Here is a 25,621-nt window from a genome sequence, read left to right as displayed (position 1 = left end):
AATCAGTTGATGCGGAAGTATTGGTACCCCATTGAATACAATACAAAAAAGCTCTGTTTTCATTTCAAAATTCCACAGTATTCTGGACATCTGTGTTGGTGAATCTTTTGCAATTTGTTTAATGCACAATGGAGACTGCAAAGAAGAAAGTTGTAGGTGGGATCGGTGTATTAGCGGCGGACTACAGCAACACAACCAGGAAGACAGAGATGGATAGCAGACGCGTTAGCCGCCGAACTCACCTTAATTTCCTCCGTCTCGCCGACCGCATCTGTGATCGGGTGAAGTCCTTCGTTGCACCGTCGATCGCTGGAACGCAGGTGAGCACGGGTGTTGATGAGCAGATGAGGGCTGGCTGGCGTAGGTGGATAGCTAGTGTTTTTAGCATAGCTCTGTGAGGTCCGGTTGCTAAGTTAGCTTCAATGGCGTGGTTAGCAACAGCATTGTTAACCTTCGCCAGGCTGGAAAGCATTAACCGTGTAGTTACATGTCCCTGGTTTAATAGTATCGTTGATCTTCTGTCTATCCTTCCAGTCAGTGATTTATTTATTTTGTTTCTATATGCAGTTAAGCACGATGCTATCACGTTAGCTCCGTAGCTAAAGTGTTTCGTCGATGTATTGTCGTGGAGATAAAAGTCACTGTGAATGTTCATTTCGCGTTCTCGACTCTCATTTTCAAGAGGATATAGTATCCAAAGTGGTTTAAAATACAAATCCATGATCCACAATAGAAAAAGGAGAGAGAGTGGAATCCAATGAGCCAGCTTGTACCTAAGTTACGGTCAGAGCGAAAAAAGATATGTCTTGCACTACATCTAGTCCTTCACTCTAAAGTTCCTCATCCACAAATCTTTCATCCTCGCTCAAATTAATGGGGTAATCGTCGCTTTCTCGGTCCGAATCTCTCTCGCTGCTGGTGTAAACAATAGGAAAATATGAGCAGTCCTTCCCCCGGTGTCGTCACGCTACTTCCGGTAGGGACAAGGCTTTTTTTTTTATCAGATACCAAAAGTTGCGATCTTTATCGTCGTTGTTCTCTACTAAATCCTTTCAGCAAAAATATGGCAATATCGCGAAATGATCAAGTATGACACATAGAATGGATCCGCTATCCCCGTTTAAATAGAAAAAAATCATTTCAGTAGGCCTTTAAGTGTAACATATTTGGACGGCTTAAGCCAGAATCGGACCCCAAAGCACAGATGGACACTTAGAAAGAAGAAAAATGCACTAATGAGGAGTGTAATAACAAACACAAAGCACACTTAAACAGAGTGCAAATAAACAAAAAGCGCACTCAAACGGAGTGGAGAATAAGCTACCCAACTGTGAGCGGAGCCAACAGGAGAGATGATCACAATGGAGCCAAGCGAGTGGAAAAGTCCTTGCAGTTGATTGAACCATAGTCAACAACTGGCGCTGGCTGTGGCGGTGAGCCCCGCTTAAAAATGCGTAATTGATAACCACCCGCAGGTGTGAGAGAGAGGCTATACCCAGGACTGTCAGCGAGGCGGTGCAAGAGAAGGCAGACAGGCGGCAGCAAAACAGTAGAAACAAACATTGCATAATATGTATTTATGTAGGTATTGTAGCATACATATGTTGACATTTTCAGATGTTTGTTCGAAAACTACAAAAAAACGACAGCAGAAGCAATGAAAGGAACCTTGGGGACATGGGGGAACCTTGTCAATCTCCAACATCTGCTTCTGTGACAGGAGGTCTGGAGGTCCAGCTGCTCCAAGGCCCTCAAGTCCAGACCCACCAGCAGACCACAAGGTCCACTCTAGGCCTGCTGGGACACCGAGAGACCAAGACAGACGTGAGGAATGTGTGTGTGTGTGTGTGTGTGTGTGTGTGTGTGTGTGTGTGTGTGTGTGTGTGTGTGTGTGTGTGTGTGCGTGTGCGCTTGACACATCTGTCTTCTTTACACACACATACACACAGATTGTGCCACTCAGCATCTTTGGTGGTGCCCCTTTCAAAAGCACCAGATGTTGTTGATGTGCAGGCAACCTACATTTTTGCAAGACAAAAACATAAATACAAAACTATTTTATTTACTGAGGTTACTAAAATAACATGCTTGATAAATATTTGAAAATACAGCTTAATGGTCAGATCTGGTTAATTAAGTTTGAATTAATATATTTTCTAGTTCATTACATACTAACATATTTTCCCAATCAATTATTTACATTGTATTGTGAATTTTAGAAATATATATTTTCATGGTTATTTCTTGTTTTTTTAGCGATGAAAGTAATTTAAAAAATGATTTTATTTCAGCTGGTTCTACTAAATAGTAATATTAATAATACAAAGTGTTTTATTGCTTGTTATTAAAAGGATTTTTTGCAACAACAAACTAAGATTTGATTCTTAGAAATTGGCAGTTACCCAGTGAAAATAGTAGCAAAGGTTAAGACAACAAGGTGTTTGGTGTTGACATTTTTGGATGTCTGAGACAGATGAGCTGAATTGACATTGGTTTTCCGATGTGAAAAATAGTTTGGGCTTTATACGATTGTGTTGTCTACAGGCCATTTGGAATACCAGTATATAAATAATACAAATTGAGGTGCCACCGTATTAATGCCAAAGGATAAAACTTAATGTATTGGTGATTTAGGTCTTGCTTTAAGTTTGCAGGACCACAACCTGGTCTTTAAATGTATTTACAGTCGTGGTCAAAAGTTGACATACACTTGTAAAGAACATAATGTCATGGCTGTCTTGAGTTTCCAATCATTTCTACAAGTCTTATTTTTTTGTGATAGAGTGATTGGAGCACATACTTGTTGGTCAAAAAAAACATTCATGAAGTTTGGTTCTTTTATGAATTTATTATGGGTCTACTGAAAATGTGACCAAATCTGCTGCGTCAAAAGTACAGCAAAAAATAATATTTGGTTACATGTCCCTTGGTAAGTTTCACTGCAATAAGGCGCTTTTGGTAGCCATCCACAAGCTTCTGGTTGAATTTTTGACCACTCCTCTTGACAAAATTGGTGCAGTTCAGTTTTCTGACATGGACTTGTTTCTTCAGCATTGTCCACACGTTTAAGTCAGGACTTTGGAAAGGCCATTCTAAAACCTTAATTCTAGCCTGATTTAGCCATTCCTTTACCACTTTTGATATGTGTTTGGGGTCATTGTCCTGTTGGAACACCCAACTGCGCCCAAGACCCAACCTCCGGGCTAGTGATTTTAGGTTGTCCTGAAGAATTTGGAGGTAATCCTCCTTTTTCATTGTCCCATTTACTCTCTGTAAAGCACCAGTTCCATTGGCAGCAAAAACAGGCCCAGAGCATAATACTACCAACACCCTGCTTGGCGGTAGGTGTGGTGACCCTGGAATTAAAGGCCTCACCTTTTTCTTTTGTCCAAAGATATTATGATAAATGATAAATGCGCTTTGACAGTATTTCCACATTCACCCATTCACACATCTATTCACACACTGATGGCGGGAGCTGCCATGCAAGGCGCTAACCAGCAGCCATCAGGAGCAAGGGTGAAGTGTCTTGCCCAAGGACACAACGGACGTGACTAGGATGGTAGAAGGTGGGGATTGAACCCCAGTAACCAGCAACCCTCCGATTGCTGGCACGGCCACTCTACCAACTTCGCCACACCGTCCCTGTATTGCTGGGTATTGTGGCCAAACAGCTCAATTTTTGTTTCATCTGACACCACATGGACAAAGATAAGACCTTCCGTGGCCAGAGTATTTTAATAAAATCCCCTGACGAGCAGGGAAACATGCGAAACAGGCTTGCAAGGATGATATAGCCCAGGGGTCACCAACGCGGTGCCCGCGGGCACCAGGTAGCCCGTAAGGACCAGATGAGTAGCCCGCTGGCCTGTTCTAAAAATAGCTCAAATAGCAGCACTTACCAGTGAGCTGCCTCTATTTTTTAAATTTTATTTATTTACTAGCAAGCTGGTCTCGCTTTGCCCGACATTTTTAATTCTAAGAGAGACAAAACTCAAATAGAATTTGAAAATCCAAGAAAATATTTTAAAGACTTGGTCTTCACTTGTTTAAATAAATTCATTAATTATTTTACTTTGCTTCTTAAGACTTTCAGAAAGACAATTTTAGAGAAAAAATACAATCTTAAAAATGATTTTAGGATTTTTAAACATATATACCTTTTTACCTTTTAAATTCCTTCCTCTTCTTTCCTGAGAATTTAAATCAATGTTCAAGTAATTTTTTTATTTTATTGTAAAGAATAATAGATACATTTTAATTTAATTCTTCATTTTAGCTTCTGTTTTTTCAACGAAGAATATTCGTGAAATATTTCTTCAAACTTATTATGATTAAAATTCAAAAAAAACATTCTGGCAAATCTAGAAAATCTGTAGAATCAAATTTGAATGTTATTTCAAAGTCTTTTGAATTTCTTTTAAAATTTTTGTTCTGGAAAATCTAGAAGAAATAATGATTTGTCTTTGTTAGAAATATAGCTTGGTCCAATTTGTTATATATTCTAACAAAGTGCAGATTGGATTTTAACCTATTTAAAACATGTCATCAAAATTCTAAAATTAATCTTAATCAGGAAAAATTACTAATGATGTTCCATAAATTCTTTTTAAAATTTTTTCAAAAAGATTCAAATTAGCTGGTTTTTCTCTTCTTTTTTTCGGTTGAATTTGGAATTTTAAAGAGTCGAAATTGAAGATAAACTATGTTTCAAAATTTAATTGTCATTTTTTTTCATGTTTTCTCCTCTTTTAAACCGTTCAATTAACTGTGAATATCATTCATTATTAATAATAACATAGAGTTAAAGGTAAATTGAGCAAATTGGCTATTTCTGGCAATTTATTTGTCATGTCTGTGTTCATGTTTTTGTTTGGCCATGTGCTGTTTTGTTTTTTGGACACTTCCTTAGTTCCTGGTTTCACTTCCTGGTTTTGTTTTGTTTTGTTTCCATGGTTACTCATTAGTTTCACCTGTTCCACGTTTGGACTCACACACACCTGTCTCACGTTTTCACAGTCATGTCATGCACCTGTTCACAGTTAGTCACGCACCTGTTTTCACTTTTCATGTCACTATATAGGCTTTTCTGTTTCTGTTGTTCGTCCTGGCGACATCACACATTCATGCCATGTTCACAGTTTCTTGTCACGTAAGTTTTTGTTTAAATGTTCATAGTTCTCCGCCATTGTGCGCGCCTTTTGTTTTTTCCTAGTGAAGTTTTTTTTACCTCCGCTGTGAGCGCCTTTTGTTTGTACCCTTTTGTTTGTACTTTGTAGTTTATAGTTATAATTAAACTATGTCTTTACCTGCACGCCACGACCGTTCCAATTATTTTGCACCACGGGAGAGCAAACCACGCCAAAGACCGAGTAATGACAGATGTCGCCAGCTCGAGAGCTCTCCCGCAAAAAAATGGGACAATTTTGACGAGGTAACGTGGGAGGTCCTGCGCGCCATGGAAGCCGAGACACTCCGCCATTCCCCCATGGAGCGCAGGGATCTCATGTGGGGTCCGACCGGCAAACTGGTGCCGATCAGCTCCCTTTGGTCCGAGGATGGCGCTGCGTCACCGCAGTCCCGGAAGCGCCGCTCCCAACGAAGGACGTCAGGGAGGGCTTCCACAAGCATTGGAAAGGACGCATCGTTCCCGCAAGCTCCTCCCCCTCCGGGCGGAAACGAGCTGCAGCCAGCCCGGCTTCCCCAGGACGACGTCACGCCGCTGCCAGTGGGTGACGTCATGGATTTTTTTCCCCTGAACTCTTTTTCTTGTCAGCCACATCCAACCAAAGACTCTAAATCCATGATTAAATATTACCAAGACATGTTTTTAGAAATCAGATCCTGTCAATCACAGTCACCCAATTTTCATGCCCCGCCCCCCAGGACTCATGCCACGCCCAAGTCAGAAATTTTTTTTTCACCCACAAAAGCCCAGGTGGGGGGGAACGAAAGACCTTTTGGACAATTTAGAGGGGAGGATTCTGCCCTCCTCCTGAACCCCCTCCGCCCACCCCAAAAGACGGTTCCAGACCGCGGGGAGCGCGTCTGGGACCCGCTCCTTGAGGGGGGGGCTAGGGCTGGGAATTGTTCAGGTGGGGTGGGTCAGCATCGTCACGCCAAGCCACAGCCTCCAGCACGACCACCACCACCTGTCTTTCGACCTGCCAAGCCACAGCCACCAGCACGACCCCCACCACCAGTCTTTCGTCACGCCAAGCCACAGCCTCCAGCACGACCCCCACCACCTGTCTTTCGACCTGCCAAGCCACAGCCACCAGCACGACCACCACCACCAGTTTTTCGACCATGCCAAGATCTACCTGCTCCACGCCAAGCGCCACCAGTACCTGCTCCACGCCAAGCGCCGCCAGTACCTGCTCCACGCCAAGCGCCGCCAGTACCTGCTCCACGCCAAGCGCCACCAGTACCTGCTCCACGCCAAGCGCCACCAGTACCTGCTCCACGCCAAGCGCCACCAGTACCTGCTCCACGCCAAGCGCCACCAGTACCTGCTCCACGCCAAGCGCCACCAGTACCTGCTCCACGCCAAGCGCCGCCAGTCGCAGCTTCACGACGCCAAGTGCCGCCAGTCGCAGCCCCACGCCGCCAAGTGCCGCCCGTGGCTGCCCCACGCCGCCAAGTGCCGCCCGTGGCTGCCCCACGCCGCCAAGTGCCGCCCGTGGCTGCCCCACGCCGCCAAGTGCCGCCCGTGGCTGCCCCACGCCGCCAAGTGCCGCCCGTGGCTGCCCCACGCCGCCAAGTGCCGCCCGTGGCTGCCCCACGCCGCCAAGTGCCGCCCGTGGCTGTCCCACGCCAAGACCAAAGCCAAGACCAAGACCCGCCAAGTGACCAAGACCAAGACCCGCCAAGTGACCAAGACCAAGACCCGCCAAGTGACCAAGACCCGCCAAGTGACCCAAACCAAGACCAAGTCCAAGACCAAGACCCAGACCCTCGCCAAGACCAAGACCCAGACCCTCGCCAAGACCAAGACCCAGACCCTCGCCAAGACCAAGACCCAGACCCTCGCCAAGACCAAGACCCAGACCCTCGCCAAGACCAAGACCCACGCCAAGACCAAGACCCACGCCAAGACCAAGACCCACGCCAAGACCAAGACCCACGCCAAGACCAAGACCCACGCCAAGACCAAGACCCACGCCAAGACCAAGTCCAAGACCAACCACGCCAAGTCAAAGTCCAAGACCAACCACGCCAAGTCCAAGACCAAGACCCACGCTGCCAAGACCATGACCCACGCTGCCAAGACCAAGACCGCCAAGGCCAAGACCACCCACGCCAAGACAAAGACCCCCCACGCCAAGCTTCGCCGCCTGACGCACCACGCCAAGCTTCGCCGCCTGACGCACCACGCCAAGCTTCGCCGCCTGACGCACCACGCCAAGCTTCGCCGCCTGCCACGACAACGCGCCCACCTCCTCGTCGGCCAAGGATGTGGCCATTCCATGGGCGTCCGCCACGCCAGGTGCGCCGACCTCCTCGTCTGCCACGAATGTGGCCATTCCCAGGTCGCCCACCTCGTCAGGTTCAGCGGCGGTCTACCCGCCGTCGCCACCTGACTCTGCCCCGGTGGATTCGGGGACACCTGGTCTGGCGACCCACCGCCATGTCCCCCTCCCCCCCTCCCATGACTCTTGATCCTGTTTTTTGTTTTTGGCCATCTGGGATCTGTCCGTAAGGGGGGGGTTCTGTCATGTCTGTGTTCATGTTTTTGTTTGGCCATGTGCTGTTTTGTTTTTTGGACACTTCCTTAGTTCCTGGTTTCACTTCCTGGTTTTGTTTTGTTTTGTTTCCATGGTTACTCATTAGTTTCACCTGTTCCACGTTTGGACTCACACACACCTGTCTCACGTTTTCACAGTCATGTCATGCACCTGTTCACAGTTAGTCACGCACCTGTTTTCACTTTTCATGTCACTATATAGGCTTTTCTGTTTCTGTTGTTCGTCCTGGCGACATCACACATTCATGCCATGTTCACAGTTTCTTGTCACGTAAGTTTTTGTTTAAATGTTCATAGTTCTCCGCCATTGTGCGCGCCTTTTGTTTTTTCCTAGTGAAGTTTTTTTTACCTCCGCTGTGAGCGCCTTTTGTTTGTACCCTTTTGTTTGTACTTTGTAGTTTATAGTTATAATTAAACTATGTCTTTACCTGCACGCCACGTCCGTTCCATTTCTTTTGCACCACGGGAGAGCAAACCACGCCAAAGACCAAGTCTTGACATTATTTAAGTGTGTATCAAACTGGTAGCCCTTCGCATTAATCAGTACCCAAGAAGTAGCTCTTGCTTTCAAAAAGGTTGGTGACCCCTGATATTTTCTGACCTAAAGTATATATATATATATATATATATATATATATATATATATATATATATATATGTATGTATGTATGTATGTATGTATGTGTATGTTTATATATATAGTACAGCCAAGATGTTCCACATCATAATCAAGACCCAGAACACTTTTCAATTTCAATTCTTGACCTGTGATAATTGGCTGTGCTGATGGATGGCGGCCCGCCTGAGAGTGGCCTCACACCCGTCACCTGCAGCGTCGCAGGCTCGGCTAGGTGAATTATTAATCTCTAATATCATTATGTAGGCTCTGCTTGTCATAACAATCCCGACTTGTTGGACGAGGGAGGGGTAACTCAATCTTCCGCCGTGCCCCCTTTGCGCAGACAATGCTTCTCAATTATTGATATCGACTAATTGGCTACAGGAATCGTGGGGCAGGGTTACTTTTGTCCCCCCCCCCCCCCTGGCAGCTCCTTCAAGAAACAAGCTTATGAGGGGGCCATCCTAACCCGACGTCCCCGTGTCAGCAAATTAGCAGGGACTATGACCTCGCATTGACCCTCGCCACTTCACCACCTCGGCCTCATACCTTTTTTTCCCCCTTTTCACATAGAATTTAAGATTCTCCTCCACGCCTTTTTCACCTCGACCCCCGTTAATTGAATAAGAAGTCCATGTAGATATGGATGTAGACATCTTTATTCGCGGCACATCGCAACACTGCCATAGGTTTGATCTAGCCTGCTAATGGACCCAAAAACCTGCAAAGAGACGCAAGTTGTGGAAATGGCCGTGGGTTAATAGAGTTTAATTAGGGTCAGGGTCGCGGTCCATGAGGCCAACCACGCTCCTGTACACCTTACCCTTCATTAACACATTATCAACTACCCGAAGGACAAAGGGATTGAAACTGTCTCGTTGGGAGAATTAAGGCACTTGTCAGACTAGTGGGGGGCACTGAGTCGGGCGCATACCTACGTCATATTAAGACATTTCTTATAACTGGAGATTTGTTCAAAGAGTTAGTTGTTTGCATGCACACACAATTTATGGTTATGAATAACAATCATGATAAAGTTAATCAATTTGTCTATGCTACACGTTATATTTGATCAAAAAACTATGACCTAATATTACCAAAATAACTACAGTACAGATTCTGGGTTCCGATATCAGAAGTTAATCATTTTGTCTTTGGGTCATAGTGAAGCTGTACACAACATTTCATTGAAATCCTTTCTCAAACTTTTGAATCGGTGTTATAGAAATAATTAGTTTCCAGATTCTGGATCCAGATTTTTACCAAAATGGACTCACTTTGCCCTCGAGTCATAATAAAAACAAATAATCATTGAAATCAGCGTTCAACTTTTTGAGTCCATGTTACAAGAACAATTAGGATACTGATTCTGCATGCCGATCCAGCTGTTTAAGCTCCGCATCAAATTTTGTGAAAGATTGTTATGAACTTTGAGTGTTTCAAAATGTTTAGGATCAAGACCAGGGGTCCCCAAACTACGGCCCGCGGGCAGGATGCGGCCCCCCAGCGTCCAAAATCCGTCCCGCGGGAAGTCCCAAGTAAAAAAAGAAAAAAAAAAATATTATTATTATTATTTTTTTTGGTATTATTTTTTTTTAAAATTTGTCCTTACTAGTCCATTTTCTACCGTCTCCTAGCCACTCAGGCAAATCATATTGTCTAAAAATGCATTTTACCATCGATAACGTGACATGCAACAAGTGCACTCTTTAAGTAAATTATTGGTGAGGAATATATATGTATGAATACACATATATATATATATATATATATATATATATATATATATATATATATATATATATATATATATATATATATATATATATACTGTGTGTATATACATATATATATATATATATATATATATACACACACACATATAGACACATATACACATATACATATATATATATATATATATATATATATATATATATATATATATATATATATATATATATATATATATATATATATACATATATATACATATATACACATATACATATATATATACATGGACATATACATATACATAGACATATACATATATATACACACACATCTTTACATTTACATATACATATACATATATACACACACACACACATTTACATATATGTGAAGTGTGAAGTGAATTACATTTATATAGCGCTTTTTCTCAAGTGACTCAAAGCGCTTTACATTGTGAAACCCAATATCTAAGTTACATTTAAACCAGTGTGGGTGGCACTGGGAGCAGGTGGGTAAAGTGTCTTGCCCAAGGACACAACGGCAGTGACTAGGATGGCGGAAGCGGGGATCGAACCCCCGGAGTCAAAAAGTTTGGGGACCCCTGATCAAGACTGTAGTGATGGTCAGGCTCAAAACTTGCACGTTTATTTTTTTCGTGAATCATCGACATTAACTTGTTCAATATCTCACCTTAGCTAAATTGTTTACGCCAACAATGTTACGGTACAGGGTAAGAAGACGGCACAGACAGCAGAGACGTCGTTTAACTCTATATTTATTTATATATATACACAATAGAATGGAGTGTGACTAATCCAAAATGTGTATGTGTGTGTGTGACTATTTGTAGCGAGTATCTGTAGAGTGTTACCGGAAGTGTTGAGCGAGGCGCGGAAGTCCAAGAGGGGGCAAGGCAGGCTCGGAGGTCTGTGGGCAGGCGTGAGGTCAAGGGCAGGGGCGAGGCGTTAAAGTCCGTATCCAGGCGGGAGGTCAATATCCAAGAGGGGCAGCCGGGGAACCAGAGGGGAACACGGGGAGACGAGACACACAGCTCGTGACGCGGGGATGTAGAAATGCTGCTGGAAGACGACAAGGGGACACGAGACCAATGAACACGGAGGGAGATAAACAGAGAGAGAGAGAGTGTGCATATAGCTTGGAGATATTCGGGCTTACTGTACAGGAACAGGTCGCTACGTTCTGGCCCGGAACGCAGGTTTGCACTGGCTTAAGAAGGCGAGGAAGCTCATCAGCGACAGGTGTGTAGAGTGCTGATTGAGCCGATTGAATGCAGCCGCCTGCTGCAGCCGGAGTGGCGCGTGCCATGAATGCGCACTGGGGTGCGCCTGTGCCGTGACGAACAATCATACAAATCAAATATATATAAGCTGAAATAAGTCAATATTTTTCAACATCTGATATGAAATCCTACCCGTTTAATAAGGGTCAGAATGTTCTCAAAGAAGACAAAAAATATGTGACATGACGCCTGCACATCCCAGCCAGAAGAGAGACTGGTGGAGAAAAGCCTCCAAAAAGCTGTATTTTGACACTTGTTTGTATACACAATGAAATTAATACAGAGTAACAATAATAAGGGGATGTTTCGTTAGTCAGTAAACAACAATAATAAATAGTGGTAGATCACATGACTTCCCTTGGCAACAGGAACGGCCTTTTAAAGGCACGCACTCACGCGCTCTTCTCTCATGAAACATCTCTCAACTGTATACACCAGATTTTTGAAAGTTTAAAAAAAACAAAACATTAATTTAATAGATGTAATTAACTACATCTAATAAATAATAATTATATTTATCAAATTACTTTTCGGGGAAAGTAATGAGTAACTGTAATTACTTTTTTAAAGGTAATTTTTCTAACACCAGTCATGAGCAATAGATGTGAAAGTATGTTTGCGATTCAAGTGGCTGATAACAATTGCTAATTAATTCCTTTAACATGCAAGTGAAGGGGTGAATTTTGGCCCCATGTATGTTATTTGTGTGACTGTGTTTTATTTGACCTATGATGTGTCCGCAGAATTGTTACTCTCATTTAGGTTGAAGCTGGTCAACTTCCATATTAAGCTGTCACACAATCTGATTTATGTTGTTTTGTTTATTGCAGATACTCGACAGACAGAAGTTAAACTAGCCGACACATAAATGTAAAATATCACACGTCAAAGAATAAAGCCGCATGAACTCTTCTACTGTCTCAAGCCTGGCTCTCTGATTGTTCAGTAGTTATTTATTTTTTTATTTTTAACTGCATCTCGACTGTGAATAAAGGCTGAAATGTATTAAGAAGAAGTGGACCTATCTTAAATTTTATAGTCAATAATTTAATCTCCAAAGTGAGCTTTGAATTGAGATAAATAATCAAACGCAGGACAAGTCTGGGGGGGGGGGGGGATTTAATGCACTTGACAATATGGGAACACTGGTTTAAAAAAATAAATACAATGTCTGAAAGCCTACTGGATTAATATTTTTAAACATCTTGCAGAAGCACTACATTTTAAATTGACGCCTTGTTCAGAATTGGCTATTTTCTGGAATTCCACCAAACTCTCAACAAATTAAGCAGACTTTTAGGGATGGAATCGCCTTTGCATCATTACTAGCTCGTAGAAGGATTTTATTGGAGTGGAAATCACAGTTTGCCCCCAAGGCCTCCTAATGGTTTAAGGACCTCATGTTTTTCTTAGATTTAGAGAAAATTAAATATAATCTGAGGGGTACACCAAAACAATTTGCCTTGACCTGGGGCTGCATAATTAGTTACATAGCTAAATTAAAGACACTATAGCAGTGGTCCCCAACCACCGGACCGCGGCCCGGTACCGGTCCGTGGACCGATTGACAAGAAATAATAAAAAAAATAATTAAAACAAATTATTTTTATTTTTTATTAAATCAACATAAAAAACACAATATATACAGTATATATCAATATAAATCAATACAGTCTGCAGGGATACAGTCCGTAAGCACACACATGATTGTATTTCTTTATGACAAAAAAAAAAAAAAAAAAGTTTTACTACCCCCCCCCCCCCCCCCCCCCCCCCCCCATTTTCAAGCGTTGACCGGTCCGCAAGTACAAAAAGGTTGGGGACCACTGCACTATAGTATAAACGTGACACTCACTGTTGACAATTAATCTTTCCACTTACCTCAACCCTTTTTTTTGTTGTTGTTGTTTTGATTCAGTGATACTTCTCTGTATGTTTGTCATTTTTATTTTTGGTGTTACCTTTTTTCCTTTTAGTCAGTTCGTGTGGTTCTCTATCTGCTTGTTGTGAAGAGGAAGAAGGCATTACGTTGCTACCCACTGTGACTGAAATGTAGGACGGGGAGTGGGAGGGGGTGTTATTATTTTACTTTTATTATTTTTTTGGTAAAAAAAAATAAAAAAATTATTTGTTTGTATTTTTTTTGGGGCGGGGACAAAAAAAGGGTCTGTTTTCTCAGTATTATGATGTCCCTATCAAATGAATAAATCAGTATTATTAAAAAAATAAATAAATAAATAAAATGAACACATACGCTATGCCACGGGTGACCTGAGTTAATCCACGGGGGGCGGGAAGTATTTCTGTACATCGAGACGAGTGAATTGTTAATCGAATGAATTGATTCAGTCGGAAGAATTACGTTTACCATCACTAAGACTCTGGATCCAGATTTTCATCAGCCATTTCCTGAGCAGAATACTATTTTTCATTGAAATCCAATCTATTCTAGATCTCGATCGTGATCGAAAAGTTCATCAATTTATCCCCAAGTCATACTGAAGCTGCCTGACAAAGGTCATCAAAATCGGTTTTTAACTGTTACACATGTGTTGCTTACCATCCTACGTGATTATAAGTGACAACATATTTTGTTTCCGCCGTGATTCAACAATATTGAATACTTTTCTTACAGTTTGTCTCCTCTCCTTCTCTCTCTCTCTCTCTCTCTCTCTCTCTCTCTCTCTCTCTCTCTCTCTCTCTCTCTCTCTCTCTCTCTCTCTCTCTCTCCCCCTCTATCTACTCAGACGACCCAGCTGACTGAATCCTTGGTTTCTTTGCCAGCTGAAATATTCATTTTCTTTAAACATGCTGTCAAGTGGCGAGAGTGGCGATGCTTGAAAGTAGGCCAGAGAGATGACGCTGGCAGGGGGAGATTGAAAAACACCAGCGACAGGGGAGGGAAAACAAACTTCATCCCAGATGGTCCCTTGGACAGACACTCAGATATGAGCCTGTTTGTTGAAGCGTTTAAAAGACAGAGACATGTATCCGCCGATGTATCTGTTGGTCATATGGTATCAACATTACTGTTCGTCCTGGGTTTTCTGTTGTATTGTTCGGCGATCTATCTATTAATAGGAAATTGTAAGAAAAAAAAAGTGAAAACTTGAAATTAATAGCAATAATAAGTGGAGTATTTTACAGCAAGATGATCAGTTTGCGTTCATTGTTCAATATTGTAGACATTTTGCAATTTAACATATATTTCCCATGAGTTTACAGTAGGGTTGTACGGTATACCGGTATTAGTATAGCACCGCGGTACTACTGAATCATATTCGGTACTATACCGCCTCTAAAAGAGCCGGTCTCCCACCCCCTGGCCCCCCCGTCATCGTCACGACGTGTCATTGCTGGTTTACGAGCAGACGAGCATGTTCGGCAGCGCACAATCACGGAGTACTTACAAGCAGACACAGTGTGTAGACAGAAAAGGGAGAACGGACGCATTTTGGCTTAAAAACTGAAACGCCCTCAGGGAGAGGTGCTTTAAAACATGGCTAGCTAGCTAGCGGGTAAAGTCCATCCGCAGTCTGCAGTGTTTTAGCTACTTCTAAATCACTAATCCTCGCCTCCGTGGCGACAAATAAAGTACGTTTCTTACAAGTATCATCCCTGCAGGACGAGGAATAGCTAAACATGCTTCACTACACACCGTAGCTCACCGGCATCAAAATGTAAACAAACGCCATTGGTGGATCTACACCTAACATCCACTGTAATGATACCAAGTACAGGAGCGTATCTAGTCGAAGCTACTATGATTACATCGATATTTTTTGGCATTACAACATCTTCTTTCGTTTAAAAAAAATGTATATTTTGAGACACTTGTGATTTAGGGCTATATAAATAAACATTGATTGATTGATTGATTGATATTATGTTTATAAACTCAGGAAATGTGTCCCTGTATGACCAATGTATGATCCTGTAACAACTTGGTATCGGATTGATACCCACATTTGTGGTATCATCCAAAACTAATGTACAGCATCCAAACAACAGAATAATAAGTGATTATTACATTATACCAGAAGTGTAGATAGAACATGTTAAAAGAGAAAGTAAGCAGATATTAACAGTAAATGAACAAGTAGATTAATAATTCATTTTCTACCGCTTGTCCTTTATAATTTTGACAAAATAATAGAACGGAAAATGACACAATATGTTACTGCATATGTCAGCAGACTAATTAGGAGCCTTTGTTTGCTTACTTACTACTAAAAGACAAGTTGTCTTGTATGGTCACTATTTTATTTAAGGACAAACTTGCAATAAGAAACATATGTTTAATGTACTCTAAGATTTTTTGTTAAAATAAAGCCAATAATGCCATTTTTTGTGGTGCCCTTTATTTAGAAAAGGGCCAAAAAGTATCGAAATACATTTTGGTATCGGGACAACACTAATATATATATATACATATATATATATATATTATATACATGTATATATATATATGTATATGATATATATTTATATATATGTGTGTGTGTGTGTGTGTGTGTGTGTGTGTGTGTGTGTGCCTAACCATAACATGCGGGAGTGCCACCACTCTCGTGTCCAACGTCCCCCCCATTAAGACCCGTCCCAGGTCTCTTAGCGCACATGGAGACAGACACCCACATATGGGCCCAAGCACTAAGTGGCTCGCCATCTTGCACTCCTGCATCGCCTGGCCTTACACATTTGTCATAATACACACTCTCCACATAGACATTATTGCGGCGCGGTAGAAAAAAAAACACACAAAGGGGGCGGGGTCCGCGCGGGTGATGATGCTAATGCACACACCTCTCAAACCCCTCCCTGCCGGCCTCTGTGGAATAGCCATGTCACAATCAAGAGGCTCCCGGGCCTTAATCTGCTTTTTAGGGCCCTGCCGCAAACACTCATCTACATAATCGGGAAGACAAGTGTGGAGAGGGTGAAAGAGCAATGGAGTGAGGTGAAGAGGGGATGCGAGATGGGGGATGTAGGACGTCTAAAAGCGTGAGAGGGAGGGGCAAAAGTAGGTACGTTCAGGTGTGTTGTTCTTAGATTACACTTGTGGGAACATAATGGACAATGGTGGCGCCCCCTACAGGTTGTGCTGAGGAAGACATGCTTGTGTACATTTATTATTACACTTATCCTCAAAAGTTTGATCATTATTAGACAAATGCTCAATGACTTACATACAATTTATGCTAAGTCTGGCTCCTGCTGCTTGATGGCGGCCAAATGCGCAAATTGTATAATCCAGCCAAGTTTACTACATCCATTTTTTTTTTACATGTTTATCAAAACGTCGACGTCCAGCCCAAATTGAAAGACACACATGATGCGAGTATTTTCCAAGGATAGCTAGGCTAGTCATCACAAGTCAAAAAGCAAACATAGCATTAGCACGAGCTAGCAACATGTGAAGTGAAGTGAATTATATTTATATAGCGCTTTTCTCTAGTGACTCAAAGCGCTTTTACATAGTGAAACACAATATCTAAGTTACATTTAAACCAGTGTGGGTGGCACTGGGAGCAGGTGGGTAAAGTGCCTTGCCCAAGGACACAACGGCAGTGACTAGGATGGCGGAAGCGGGGATCGCACCTGGAACCTCAAGTTGCTGGCACGCCACGCTACCAACCGAGCTATACCGGTCATACATATATGTCTTTTGGCAAAAACAAATAACATTGTGTGTGTGTGTGTGTGTGTGTGCATGTGTGTGTGCATGTGTGTGTGTGTGTGTGTGTGTGTTCTTGTATTTCTACCCTTCTTGAGACATCAACATGGAAAAGTACCTTCCATATGAGGACCGGTGAACAAGTTAGGACATAAATCATGGTTCCAAATACGGAAAAACCCATCCATCCATCCATTTTCTACCGCTTGTCCCTTCCATTGCATCTAATAGAGAATGTCTCATATGGTGAAATCTATCAAATGAGGGTGGTCCCAAGAAGGAGGGATTTTTCAAATTGACTGTGTGTCGGTTTTAAAAGTGCTCCCCCTCTGGTCAACATATGAAATAACAAGTGTGTGTCAAAATGTTAATTGCCCCCCGCCCCCCTTCCCTCCTCTGGCCAAACATATGTAAGAACAAGTGTGTGTAAGAAATTGAAACGCTCCCCCCCTGGTCAACATATGAAATAACAAGTGTGTGTAACAATTTGAAGTGCCCCCCCCTCTGGCCAACATATGTCATAACAAGTGTGTGTAAGAAATTGAAACGCTCCCCCTCTGGTCAACATATGAAATAACAAGTTTGTGTAAAAATTTGAAGTGCCCCCCTCTGGCCAACATATGTAATAACAAGTGTGTGTAAGAAATTGAAGTGCCCCCCTCTGGCCAACATATGTAATAACAAGTGTGTGTAAGAAATTGAAACGCTCCCCCTCTGGTCAACATATGAAATAACAAGTTTGTGTAAAAATTTGAAGTGCCCCCCCTCTGGCCAACATATGTAATAACAAGTGTGTGTAAGAAATTGAAGTGCCCCCCCCTCTGGCCAACATATGTAATAACAAGTTGTGTGTAAGAAATTGAAACGCTCCCCCTCTGGTCAACATATGAAATAACAAGTGTGTAAAAATTTGAAGTGCCCCCCTCTGGCCAACATATGTAATAACAAGTGTGTGTAAGAAATTGAAACGCTCCCCCTCTGGTCAACATATGAAATAACAAGTTTGTGTAAAAATTTGAAGTGCCCCCCCTCTGGTCAACATATGAAATAACAAGTTTGTGTAAAAATTTGAAGTTCCCCCCCTCTGGCCAACATATGTAATAACAAGTGTGTGTAAGAAATTGAAGTGCCCCCCCTCTGGCCAACATATGTAGTAACAAGTGTGTGTAAGAAATTGAAACGCTCCCCCTCTGGTCAACATATGAAATAACAAGTTTGTGTAAAAATTTGAAGTGCCCCCCCTCTGGCCAACATATGTAATAACAAGTGTGTGTAAGAAATTGAAGTGCCCCCCCTCTGGCCAACATATGTAATAACAAGTGTGTGTAAGAAATTGAAACGCTCCCCCTCTGGTCAACATATGAAATAACAAGTTTGTGTAAAAATTTGAAGTGCCCCCCCTTTGGCCAACATATGTAATAACAAGTGTGTGTAAGAAATTGAAGTGCCCCCATATGTAATAACAAGTGTGTGTAAGAAATTGAAGTGCCCCCCTCTGGCCAACATATGTAAAAACAAGTGTGTGTAAGAAATTGAAGTGCCCCCCCTCTGGCCAACATATGTAATAACAAGTGTGTGTAAGAAATTGAAACGCTCCCCCTCTAGTCAACATATGAAATAACAAGTTTGTGTAAAAATTTGAAGTGCCCCCCCTCTGGCCAACATATGTAATAACAAGTGTGTGTAAGAAATTGAAACGCTCCCCCTTTGGTCAACATATGAAATAACAAGTGTGTGTAAAAATTTGAAGTGCTCCCCCCTCTGGCCAACATATGAAATAACAAGTGTGTGTAAGAAATTGGAATGCGCCCCCTTTGGCCAAAATTAATTTAAAAAAAAGAAGTAAATATTTATATCAGGGGTCCCCAAACTACGGCTCGCGGGCCGCTTCCGGCCCGCCAGTGTCCAAAATCCGGCCCGCAGGAAGCCCCAGGTTTATCTTTTTTTTTTTCTTTTTTTTTTTTCAATTTTTTAATATTGTTTTTTAAAATCTGTCCTTTCTAATCCATTTTCTACTGCTTGTTACTCTCTGTGTCTCCTAGCCGCTCAGGCAAATCATATGGTCTATAAGTGCATTTTCCCATCGGTAATGTGACATCATCGGCAAAGTGCACGCTCTTTCAGTCAATTAGTGCGCGAGGAATATACTGTATTTATATATATATATATATATATATATATATATATATATATATATATATATATATATATATATATATATATATATATATATATATATATATATATATATATATATATATACATATATATATATATATATATATATATATATATATATATATATATATATATATATATATATATATATATATATATATATATATACCCATACCCGAATGCAGCTGCGATAGGCTCCAGCACCCCCTGCGACCCCAAAAATGGAGAAGCGGTAGAAATGGATGGATGGATACACACACACAGCCCGGCCTCCGACCAAATTGTTTTAACCCAATGCGGCCCCCAAGTCAAAAAAGTTTGGGGACCCCTGATCTATATTGAGACATACTGTAATACCTTGAAGTAAATAATGAAGATTAAAAACCAATTCCAAACAAAAAATTCAAAAAAGATAAATTAACTAAAAGCAGTCTTTTTCTCACAAAGTGTCGAATTTGTTCTCATAAAATTGGGAACAATTCCTCATATTCTTTCTGTTTCTGTAATATTGCAATATTTTCTCGTAAAATTATTACTTTTTTATGTAAAAGTACTACTTGGTAATGCAAAATGGTGACATTTGTCATATACAATTCTGAGTTGGATCACAATATTGCCAATTTGTTTGTTGTTCTTGTAAAATAGTGACATTTTTGGAGTAAAATTATGACTTTTGTCATAATTTTGCCACGTAAAATCCCGATTATCATTATTATAATATTGCCAAAATTGTAACGTTTTCTTATAAAATTGTGACTTTTGTAGGGTAGAATTACGACTCTTTTCATAAAATTGCCAAAATGTTAAGCTTTTCTTGTGAAATTGCGACTGTTATTGAGTAAAATTCCAAACTTTTATCACAATACTGCACAAATGTTCAGTTTTTGCATCATTATGCCTCATGTGTAGGTATAGTTGAGCTAAATTAATATCCTTTACTTTTACCCTCTTTGAATATCATTTAGTTTTGCATGTCTCATGACACCTCATCTGCATGTAATATTGGCTGCATTTCAGATAGTTGTGTGCCACGTTGTTCCAGACCACAGCAAACGTTACCCAGCTTGCCTAAGATTGTAATAAATCTATTAGAAGAAGACAGCCTGCCATTTCCTTTAACTTGGACACACACACATCTAAATTTTTGGCCATTAAAAGCCAGTTATTTCCAAGAGTTCTGAGCAGCCTCTGATTTACTAATATTTTCCAATGTTGTAAAAATGTGTAGAATAAATTTCAACATTTCTGTCAACAAAGATTTGCGTCAGCCTGCGACACATAGTCATTTTGATACTAAGCTATTATAGCTGATATAGACACTTACGTCATGTGTTGCCTTCATTATAAGACTTATATGCGGCTTTTAATTTTTTGCGGCTCCGGACAGATTTGTTTTTTGTATTTTTGGTCCAATATGGCTCTGGTCTAGCAGCTTGATCTAGAAGTGGTTCGCTTCTTTTTACAACTGCGTGACAGTTAAGAATGTAACAATGTACAATTAGTAAGACTTGGGGTTCACTTATACTTACACACATGCATGTGATTGGTGTATTTCTGCAGGTGCAATGTGTCACAGCTTTGGTTTCCTGCGTCGTGTCACACATGCAGATATATCCGTCAAGTCCACCCTGTCCTCATTTCTCCTTACTCTCCTGCCTCATTTCCTCTCTTCTCCTCTGCCTCTCTTTTGCATATGAAGCGACGAGGTGAGTCCGGCAAGCACGGGATCAAGACCCCCCCCGCAACCCCCTCCAGTCGAGGCCCTGCATGCAGAGTGGAGAAGGAACAGGCCCCCTTCCACCGACGCCTAATTGATGGCCCTTTAAAATTCCCACAGAGGACCAATCATGGGTTTCATCTCGGGGGCAGCGCCAGGTTCCGAGGGGCCAGCCGGGGGCTTCTGGAATAGAAGACGTGACAAATGAGAAGCAGGATGAAGAGCTCCTGCACATGGTGATATTTTTTTGGGGGGGGGAAACACTTCATTATATGACTTATTAATCCAAATATTAAATCACTTTTATTAATTATGAGCTGAACCATGCACTCTAAATGTGTGACAATTTGTCATATTAGCGTCAAGGGCGGACCTGGCTGGTCCACATAGTCCATGCTTAAAAAAGTTGATTCAAGGTCTCCATGTCAGTGACCCAAATGATATTCTCCTTATAAAGCAGATGAGGGGTTTAAAAACTGGTCTTAAAAGTAGGAGCATAATTATTATTACTTATTGATGCTTTAAAGCAGAAATATGCAATGATAGCAATGATGGTAATATACTGACAATATTCCAGTACGACAACTAATATCACACTCACTTAAGATAAAAAAGTGTATACATTTAATTTGAATTATTCAATTTTGAATGCACTTTTCATTTTGTAGAAATCTCAGCACACGCACAGAGGAAATAGTGGGTGGGGGGGATACTCACTAAAATAAGATACTTGTATTTCTACCAATGGAAATGAATCATTATTCCATAATATTGGCCGACAATTGTTATTAATTACAATATATGTTAAATGAATACATTTCCTGTGTTTATTTAATTTTTGCTCACGTCAAAGTATTAAAACAAATGATTAAGTTAAAGTACCAATGATTGTCACACACACACACACTGGGTGTGGTGAAATTACCCTCTGCATTTGACCCATCACCCTTGATCACCCCCTAGGAGGTGAGGGGAGCAGTGACCGCGCCCGGCAATAATTTTTGGTGATTTAACCCCCAATTTCCAACCCTTGATGCTGAGTGCCAAGCAGGGAGGTAATGGGTCCCATTTTTATAGTCTTTGGTATGACTCGGCCGGAGTTTAAACTCTCGACCTACCGATCTGAGGGCGGACACTCTAACCACAAGGCCACTACCCTTGTGTGGTTTTCGGGTCTGTGGGACCAGTTTAAATTTTTTATTAAAAGAAAAATGATACAATTAATTAATTTTTCAAACTGAGACTCACTGACTTTGGCTCATTTTCTGTGAAGAACATATATCAGAATACATATTTAATGACCACACACCATACACCCCCCCCCCTACACATTTCTATCACATATAAAATGTCCGGGTCCACTGGACCCGGGGCTAATAGAAGTGTGGAAATTCATGTTCTGTGTACCACACACACACACACACACACACACACACACACACACACACACACACACACACACACACACACACACACACACACACACACACACACACACACACTCAGCAGGCCTAGACAGGAGAAGGACAGAGTGTAGGTACACAGAACATCAGAGGGTCAAATGTGCGAGAAAATGAGAGCAGGCAGTGTTGACAAACAATGCTGCAACCTTGTGTGGGAACCGCAGGTGCAGAAACACAAAAGAAGAATCCCTGTGGGATGCAGAAACTGGCAAAGAAATTTTCCGTGCAACGTTCATATTGTTGTTACTCAGCTGGTGTTTGTGGGTCTGATGGACCCTTTGCATTTTGTGGCTTTTAATGCCTCACAATTTACTTAATTTACACAATTAACTTTTATATTAAAATACTGAACAGATGTTTATTGAGAAAAGGTAAACATCTGTTCAGTATTTTAACATAAAAGTGTTTGATTGTGAGGCATTAAAAGCCACAAAATGCAACGGGTCCATCAAACCCACAAACGCTGGCTGAGTAACAACAATATGAACATTACGCAAGGGCTAAGTAATGCGGACGCTGTATCGATCCGTTGTGGTGAAGAAGGAGCTGAGCCGGAAGGCAAAGCTCTCGATTTACCGGTCGATCTACGTTCCCATCCTCACCTATGGTCATGAGCTTTGGGTCATGACCGAAAGGACAAGATCACGGGTACAAGCGGCCGAAATGAGTTTCCTCCGCCGGGTGGCGGGGCTCTCCCTTACAGATAAGGTGAGAAGCTCTGTCATCCGGGAGGAGCTTAAATTAAAGCCGCTGCTCCTCCACATAGAGAGGAGCCAGATAAGGTGGTTCGGGCATCTGGTCAGGATGCCACCCGAACGCCTCCCTAGGGACGTGTTTCGGGCACGTCCGACCGGTAGGAGGCCACGGGGAAGACCCAGGACACGTTGGGAAGACTATGTCTCCCGACTGGCCTGGGAACGCCTCGGGATCCCCCGGGAGAAGCTGGACGAAGTGGCTGGGGAGAGGAAAGTCTGTGCTTCCCTGCTTAGGCTGCTGCCCCCGCGACCCGACCTCGGATAAGCGGAAGAAGATGGATGGATGGATGGATGGATGGAAGGAAGGGTTAAGATACTAACAAAAGACTAACATTAAAGGGAGCTGCACTTTTTCCCCCACAATTTTGCCTATCGTTCACAATCATTATTAAAGACATGACGGCGAATGTATTTAAAAAACTTGTAAAGGAGCCAATGGGAGGTAATCTATTCCGCCCATAAAACCCGATAAATAACCATCCATTTACATTTCGTGACTTGAATATTAACCAAGTATTAGTGATATTGTTATTATAAGCTCTAACGCAGACAAACTATTCATAGCGGCACCGTGATCACTGTCAGGCTTGTCACTGACAGTTTGGTTACGTTTGGGTTTTCCTCTGAGTTTGTGTTTATTTCCTGTCAGCGCTCTTATTTTGGTTCCATTTCCTGCACGTCTCTCTGAGCGCTCGTTTCCCTCACCTGTCCCTGGTTGGCAGCCTGGCACACCTGGTGGCAATTGCCAATCAGGCTACTATTTATACCTGCCTCGCCCTCTAGTCAGTGCTGGAGTATTGTTAGCTGTTGGTTGTTTCCAGTTCTCCTGGTATCCTGTATCATGTTTGCCTGTTGCCTGGTTCCTGTTTGCTGTCTCCTGTTGTCCTGGTTCCTGATTCCTGTTTTCTTGCATTTCCTTTGGGCATTAAAGTCATGGTTTCTTGCATCAAGCATGCCATCTCTGCATCTCGGGGTTCGTTACCAGCACGTCCCGACAATCATGAGCTTGAGTGCCAAAGTTGACATCCTCGACTGATCAGCTGCTTCCTCGTTTCCTTGCTTGTGGGAGTTTATTGTAGATCATGAATGATGCCTCTCACCTGGATAGTAGAAGGATGAGGACCTATTCCGATATACACTTTGACAGCCAATTTAGGCCCAGGAATGGCGAGAAAGACACAAAAAGACGCTTGGTTCCACCCCCCTTTTCTTCGTGAGGATTTTGAGTCATTCTTCATCCAAACCGGAATATAACATGATCCCAGCAGTCGGCATCCCGGTGACAGCAGACATTGTACAGTAAGTGGTATTTTATTATGTTTGTCGGCTCTCATGAAGTCTGCAGTGAGTAATAATCAGTGATGTTGTTGAGAAAAAAGTGAAGGTTGTGATGCGGTATAGCTCGGTTGGTAGGGTGACCGTGCCAGGTTCGATCCCCGCTTCAACCATCCTAGTCACTGCCGTTGTGTCCTTGGGCAAGACACTTTACCCACCTGCTCCCAGTGCCACCCACACTGGTTTAAATGTAACTTAGATTTTGGGTTTCACTATGTAAAGCGCTTTGAGTCACGAGAGAAAAAGCGCTATATAAATATAATTCACATGTGTTTTTTTAATTAATGTGCACCGTATACTTAAAATTAGAGATGTCCGATAATGGCTTTTTTGCCGATATCCGATATTCCGATATTGTCCAACTCTTAATTACCGATTCCGATATCAACCGATGCCGATATATACAGTCGTGGAATTAACACATTATTATGCCTAATTTTGTTGTGATGCCCCGCTGGATGCATTAAACAATGTAACAAGGTTTTTCCAAAATAAATCAACTCAAGTTATGGAAAAAAATGCCAACATGGCACTGCCATATTTATTATTGAAGTCACAAAGTGCATCATTTTTTTTAACATGCCTCAAAACAGCAGCTTGGAATTTGGGACATGCTCTCCCTGAGAAAGCATGAGGAGGTTGAGGTGGGCGGGGTGTATATTATAGCGTCCCGGAAGAGTTAGTGCTGCAAGGGCTTCTGGGTATTTGTTCTGTTGTGTTTATGTTGTGTTACGGTGCGGATGTTCTCCCGAAATGTGTTTGTCATTCTTGTTTGGTGTGGGTTTGCAGTGTGGCGCATATTTGTAACAGTGTTAAAGTTGTTTATACGGCCACCCTCAGTGTGACCTGTATGGCTGTTGACCAAGTATGCTTTGCATTAACTTGTGTGTGTGAAAAGCCTTAGATATTATGTGACTGGGCCGGCATGCAAAGGAAGTGCCTTTTAAGGTTTATTGGCGCTCTGTACCTCTCCCTACGTCCGTGTACACAGCGGCGTCTTAAAAAGTCATAAATGTTACTTTTTGAAACTGATACCGATAATTTTGATACCGATAATTTCCGATATTACATTTTAAAGCATTTATCGGCCGATGAT

The 25,621-nt window shown here is 42.0% G+C and overlaps 1 long non-coding RNA gene across 3 annotated transcripts; it reads right to left on the bottom strand.

Annotated features, from left to right (window-relative positions):
- Positions 1-1,124: 1,124 nt before the first annotated feature.
- Positions 1,125-21,151, bottom strand: LOC133649859 (uncharacterized). Of its 3 annotated transcripts, XR_009826163.1 has the most exons (4): positions 20,785-21,151; positions 11,280-11,449; positions 10,975-11,182; positions 1,125-1,797 (listed from the first exon to the last, which is right to left on the bottom strand). It is a non-coding gene; the product is annotated as an uncharacterized LOC133649859 (long non-coding RNA). The 3 variants fall into 3 exon arrangements; XR_009826162.1 differs by lacking the exon at positions 20,785-21,151 and having other exon boundaries at positions 11,280-12,759; XR_009826164.1 differs by lacking the exon at positions 20,785-21,151 and having other exon boundaries at positions 1,125-1,794; positions 11,280-12,759.
- Between the last annotated feature and the right edge of the window lie 4,470 nt (positions 21,152-25,621).

This window comes from Entelurus aequoreus, linkage group LG05 (genome assembly GCF_033978785.1).
Source record: "Entelurus aequoreus isolate RoL-2023_Sb linkage group LG05, RoL_Eaeq_v1.1, whole genome shotgun sequence".
NCBI classification, from domain to species: domain Eukaryota; kingdom Metazoa; phylum Chordata; class Actinopteri; order Syngnathiformes; family Syngnathidae; genus Entelurus; species Entelurus aequoreus.
This window is presented reverse-complemented; position numbering and strand designations above follow the sequence as displayed.